The sequence below is a fragment of the Lotus japonicus genome, chromosome 1 (assembly GCF_012489685.1).
Source record: "Lotus japonicus ecotype B-129 chromosome 1, LjGifu_v1.2".
Lineage (NCBI taxonomy): Eukaryota > Viridiplantae > Streptophyta > Magnoliopsida > Fabales > Fabaceae > Lotus > Lotus japonicus.
In genome coordinates, this window is record NC_080041.1 from 121,644,304 (window position 1) to 121,650,303 (window position 6,000).

The 6,000-nt window shown below is 39.5% G+C and overlaps 1 long non-coding RNA gene across 1 annotated transcript; it reads left to right on the plus strand.

Moving 5' to 3' along the window:
- The first annotated feature begins 1,725 nt into the window (after positions 1-1,725).
- On the plus strand, positions 1,726-3,781 carry LOC130732570 (uncharacterized). The gene is made up of 2 exons (XR_009017074.1): positions 1,726-1,961; positions 3,491-3,781. It is a non-coding gene; the product is annotated as an uncharacterized LOC130732570 (long non-coding RNA).
- The last annotated feature ends 2,219 nt before the right edge of the window (positions 3,782-6,000 follow it).

Here is a 6,000-nt window from a genome sequence, read left to right on the forward strand (position 1 = left end):
AGCTTCTAGATTCTTCCTTGACTTGTTGGTTAGGTTTGGAGAGCAGAAACTGAAGGTAATAGAAGGCCAAGAAGCATGGAATTGAAGGAGGACTTAAAGAGGAGTTACAGAAGCCAAAGAGTCTTTTCCAAGCGAGCTGGAGCGCCTAGGCGTTGGCAGGCGCTGGGTAGGCGCCAATTAGCTCCAGAGAGCATGTTTTGGGCATGCAATTGGCGCTCAGGCGCTCTGAATTGGCGCCTGAGCGCCTAGAACAGCCCAGCCTCGTTTATTTTGCCTATAAATAGGATTTTAGTCATTTTCTTTTGTAATTTTGGGATACTTTGTAAAATTCAGAGGTAGAGGATCATCTAGGAGAGTGAGAGAGGGCTTCCAAGCTTGTAATTCAGGTTCTTAGCCAAGCATGCTTGGCTAATCTCTCTTCTTTTACTTTGGTTTTCTTGTAAGACTTTTCCTTTTAAGTTATAATCTTAAGTTCTTTCTCACATGTTCTTCTTCTTTCCTTGAATCCCATATCCATGCTTTATGTTTCAAGTTAGAACATGTGCTAGCTTTATGCTTTTCTATAATAGAACGGAAGTTTGTTATAGATTAGGGACTTGTTATGGGATTACCTCTTCTATACTTGCTGCTAGGAATAGAGGAAGGGTTGGGGTTTGTTGGCCTGAACTTTATAATCTTTATGCTTCAAACAAATGTTTAAGTACACAAGGAATTGAGCTTATCTTTTGGTTTGAAAGAATTATCTATGCGAGGCATCGATAGGTAGTTGCTTAGGCTATAACATCAAGGAGAGATTCATGAGAACATGTGCTTAGAATGATGTGCTTGAATTGATTAGTTGAACAAGAACCCAAAGCATGTTATTTTCTGAATTGTCTTTTTATTTTCCTTTTTCCTTATTACTACTTCAACATATCTCTTATTCAATAATGCAAACCTTCATACTCAAGGCTTAAGCTGAATTTTGTCACTCAAAATATCTGTGGTTCGATATTTAAAACCGGGTGGATTCGTACACTTGCGGATTTACCAACAAGTTTTTGGCGCCGTTGCCGGGGATTGTTTGTGATTTTTGGCTTGAGTTACGAGTTTGAGGTAAAGTCTACCTAAGACTTAAACTTAGGGCTGAATGGGAGACAACCCATGTTTTTTTTTCTGTTTTACGTTTTGTCTTCTGTTTTGTTTTTCAGGAAATAAAAGCCATTGGAGAGCACTTGGAGTGTAAGGCCCTAAGTTCAATTTGGAACAATTTTATGGAAGTTTGAATAAAGTGAAGTTTTAGCTAATGTTTGATAACTGGCAGATTAGAACTGTCAACTTGTGTGAATTGTTAGAGGGTCTTATCGATTTCATTTGGGAAAACTTCCTTCATGAGAGTTGTAGCCCTTTAAGTCTAGAAAATTCTCGAAGTGGAATCAGGTCATTCCGACCTCTGTAGCTCGAGATATCATCGGTTTAGTGACGATGGTTCTGGCTGTACAGTACCAGCGGATTTAATTGATTTGTTTCCTTTCAATTCCGAGTTTGATCGTGATATTACTAAAAAGGGCTGAGGGTTTTGATTAGTTTCAGACCTGAGTAAGTTCTTAAGTGATGGGGTCAAGGGTTTTGACTTGGGTCGGGCTTGAAGGAAAACAAACCCTAGCCCAAGAGAGGGAGAGAGGGGACGCGGGCTATGTAGGGTTTTGGGGGGGGAAAGGGGTTTCTTTTCACACTATTCTGAAGAAAGAAACCTGGTGCACTTCTGAAACACGTAAAATAGAGGAGAAAGAGTGAGAGAAACTTTCCCCTTGCACCCTAGCCGTCACCGTCCCAAGCCCCACCACCGTCGACGTGTTCGCACAAGAGGGAGAAGGAGTTCGCGAGCGAGAGGGAGAGAGGAAGGTCACGCGTGGGAGAAGAGGAGAGAAACCAGAACCTTGCTCTTCAATTTCATCTTTTCTTCAAGCCTAAGGACAAAGGTAAGGGCTGGTCCTAGGATTGGGTAGATTGCCTAGGGTATTTGCCATGTTTTACTATGAGAAAAGCCATGAACATGATTGCTTTTGCAAGAGTTTTGTGTTCATGATGCTTGCTGTTTATTTTTGCCTTGAGATCTTGATGTTTTGCTTCTGTTTTGAGATGAAATGTTGATGCCATGATTCTCCATTAATCATCACTACAACTACCGTTTCTTCTATGACTTTGCTTGATTAAAATGATTGAAGATTTATATGCTTAGATCTGCCTTTTGTGCTAGAATTGATGGTTATCTTGGTTCTGGAAATTTAAGCATGATATATGATATATGATATGTGGTTCTTGCTGCTGGAATATGGTTTAAAACTCTGGGACTTGAATGGTTGAAAAATTAATTTGAAGACAAAAGTATCTCTGCCAGTTTCCTGTACTGGACAGCGAGTTTCGGAGCTTAATATCACCTAATTCGGGGTCTCAAATGAAAAAGGGATAAACTGGAAAATTGTAGATTTTCGAATTGGATTTCTATGCATATAAAGAACATAATTTTTGGTCTAGTAATGAGGTCTGGAGGTCGATCTTAGTGACTGTTGCACCTGCTGTTCTTCCTGTACCGGACAGCAAGCTTTAAGGCCTAATATCACCTAATTCTGGATCTCAAATGGAAAAGTGATAAACTATAAAAGTGTATAGTTTCGAATTATCTTTCCAGTCATGTATCATGTGAATTTTGTGGCTAAGTATTGCGGTCTGTAGACCAGTTTTAGTACATGCTGCACCTGTTGTCCAAAAACACTAAATTTGAGAAATTGTTGGAAATGTTAGTAACATGTGATTAGGGACCTTTGTGAGATTTTTATATGATGATATCTGTAAACTGAGCCTCTGGAATTTGTAAATAATTTGTGAATTTGGGAGGCCCTGATTATTTCTATGCTTTGCATGAAGTTTAGTTGTGACTTGTTTAGGAGGTCGCTCACCCAGCTGTAATTCCTCCTAGTGTGACTGTTATTTCTTGACGTTGTAATCTGATACGATATTAACTCATAAGACTCTAGGATTGACATTAGAGCCTTAAACACCAAGAGAATGAATTTATAACTCGCTTGCAAGTAAATGTGATAAAACGGTCATAGGTCTAGTGAGACTATGGACCATGAGAACGATGGTACCTTGCACGCGAGGGAGTTATTTGGGTTGACTGCGGTCTCCCGTGAACCTTGTGGGCCGGTGTGGCTTCACGTGATTTGGTTGACTACGGTCACCGTGAACTTTTGTGGATCATTGCGGCTCCACGTGATTTGGTTGACTGCGGTCACCGTGATAACCGTGCCTCTGCGGAAGCACGAAGATGGCCATGGAAGTTTTGGTGGGTTGTGTGAAGTGAGATTCCGTTAGTAACTGACTCTTTCCCATAAAAGACATATAATGTACTTATATTATATATGTTGTTGTTGATTTTGTCATTATCATTCTTTTTGTTGGACCTGACCCTGCTTGTTTGCTATGTGTTTATTTGGGGGGGGGGTAGATGGTCGTGAAGATAATGGCGATGACTCATTCTTGGGAGTTGATGCTACGTGACGTGCCAATACCGGAGGACGACTACACTTCAGAGGAAGAGGAAGAGGCTAAGGAATAGGGTTTGGGTTGAGAGTCTTTTGTTTTCTGTTGGGGTTGAGAGTTTCCGAAGTGTTGGTATCGAACAATTTTATTGCTTAAATTCGAATGAACAAGTTTTGATGTAATCTTTATTTTCATTCAGGCCTTTGATTCATACTCTTTACAGTTGGTTATTTAAAAAGTTTTACGATGTTGGTTACTTCCGCGTGTTTTTGGAAAGGTTATGTTTCAAGAGTTTTCGTAAAATGAAAGGTTTGTCATTAATTGAAGATTAATAAGTGAATCGACGAAAACTCTTTACGAAAATTGGTTAATTAGTTACTGTGTAACACTCGAGAAATCGGGGCGTTACATGGAGCACTCAATCATTTGGAAGGAGGTTCTTTTCTTACTCTGAATTTTAGTCCATGCATTGTTAGCATATTTTTCTTTTATAGATTTTGTTTAACTTTTTTATCATGCATTTTGTTTTTATAGAGTCCTTCATACCTTGGTCTTTTTACCCTTTACTCAAATGACATGTTCCAAAGTCTTGCTCACTCACATGATGCTGGTTTTGAAAATGTTTTTATGTGGATACTTTGTGCTTTCTTTTGGGGAGTGATTGTATGTTTGGGAAAGAGAGGGAGAGACTTCGGTCTTCTAAGTGTTGTCTTGAGGATAGAGTTGATGTGAGTCCACAAGGGTCCATTTTTGACCCTTCACTATATAATTTCCCTGGAGGATCCTGACTCACTTGCACTTCTTGGTTCTGTGTTTCATTTCATGCGTCCTTGAGTGTAGCTTTAGGAGACTTGCATTCTTGAGACTGGTAGGTTTTCTTGTACTTCAGAAATTGTTTTTATAACATCTTTGTCCCTAGTTGACCCTTTTGAGCCTTATGGAGATTTCTTTGTTACCTTTGTTATTTGGGCTGGTTGTTTGGTTGGAAAAATGGGGAGTTGTGGGTCTTAACTCTCAATGGAGCTAGTTTATAAAAAGTGCAATTGTCTCTTGCCCCAAAGAAAAAAATTGAAAAAAGTCAAAGAGAAAATGAACTCCATGGTGTGGTGGAGTTCCAAAAAAAAAAAAGAAAAAATATGAAACACTCAAATTTTGTGCAGCCTTAGTCTTCCTTAGGGACCACCTACCTTGTGCTTTACCTAGCCAACGTTACAACCCTTTTGAAGTCTCATTGAATAATGCATTGTCAACTTTAGTTGCTCTTGAGTGAATGATTCTCAGAACCTATGAACTTGCTTTTGTGCTCAGTGCACTAAACAATTGTCTCATGCTAGGATGTAAGCTCTAAATGCTTCTCATAGTGGACTCTAATTCTTCTTTATCTAAGAATAGCATGAAGTTGATTGTTGAATCTTTCTCTTGGAACTAACTGCATTTACTTGATCCCCCGGTTTTCTAAAATAGTATCCCTCTTTTGGCATGTGTGTTGGGAGTAATTCTTTGTGCTTGAGGGCAAGCTAATCTTAGTGACGCTCGAGGGCGAGCTGTCGTTGAGTATAGTGGTGTGATGACCCGGATTTAGTAGTGTTTTTAGGGTCATTTCTTTGTAGGTTTTGAGTCTTTTTCTTGTGTCTCATGTAGTGTTTCATGCATTCTCATGCATTTTTATCTTTTCTTGAGTCTTTGTTTTGTTTTGGTAATTATGTAGTTTTATAGGGAGTTTTCTTGCATTTTAAGTTAAGTTTAGGACTTGCATGATTTTCTTTTGTTTTATGAAGGACCTCTTGTGCTAATGAGCTCTTTGAGCTTCTAGATTCTTCCTTGACTTGTTGGTTAGGTTTGGAGAGCAGAAACTGAAGGTAATAGAAGGCCAAGAAGCATGGAATTGAAGGAGGACTTAAAGAGGAGTTACAGAAGCCAAAGAGTCTTTTCCAAGCGAGCTGGAGCGCCTAGGCGTTGGCAGGCGCTGGGTAGGCGCCAATTAGCTCCAGAGAGCATGTTTTGGGCATGCAATTGGCGCTCAGGCGCTCTGAATTGGCGCCTGAGCGCCTAGAACAGCCCAGCCTCGTTTATTTTGCCTATAAATAGGATTTTAGTCATTTTCTTTTGTAATTTTGGGATACTTTGTAAAATTCAGAGGTAGAGGATCATCTAGGAGAGTGAGAGAGGGCTTCCAAGCTTGTAATTCAGGTTCTTAGCCAAGCATGGCTCTAATCTCTCTTCTTTTACTTTGGTTTTCTTGTAAGACTTTTCCTTTTAAGTTATAATCTTAAGTTCTTTCTCACATGTTCTTCTTCTTTCCTTGAATCCCATATCCATGCTTTATGTTTCAAGTTAGAACATGTGCTAGCTTTATGCTTTTCTATAATAGAACGGAAGTTTGTTATAGATTAGGGACTTGTTATGGGATTACCTCTTCTATACTTGCTGCTAGGAATAGAGGAAGGGTTGGGGTTTGTTGGCCTGAACTTTATA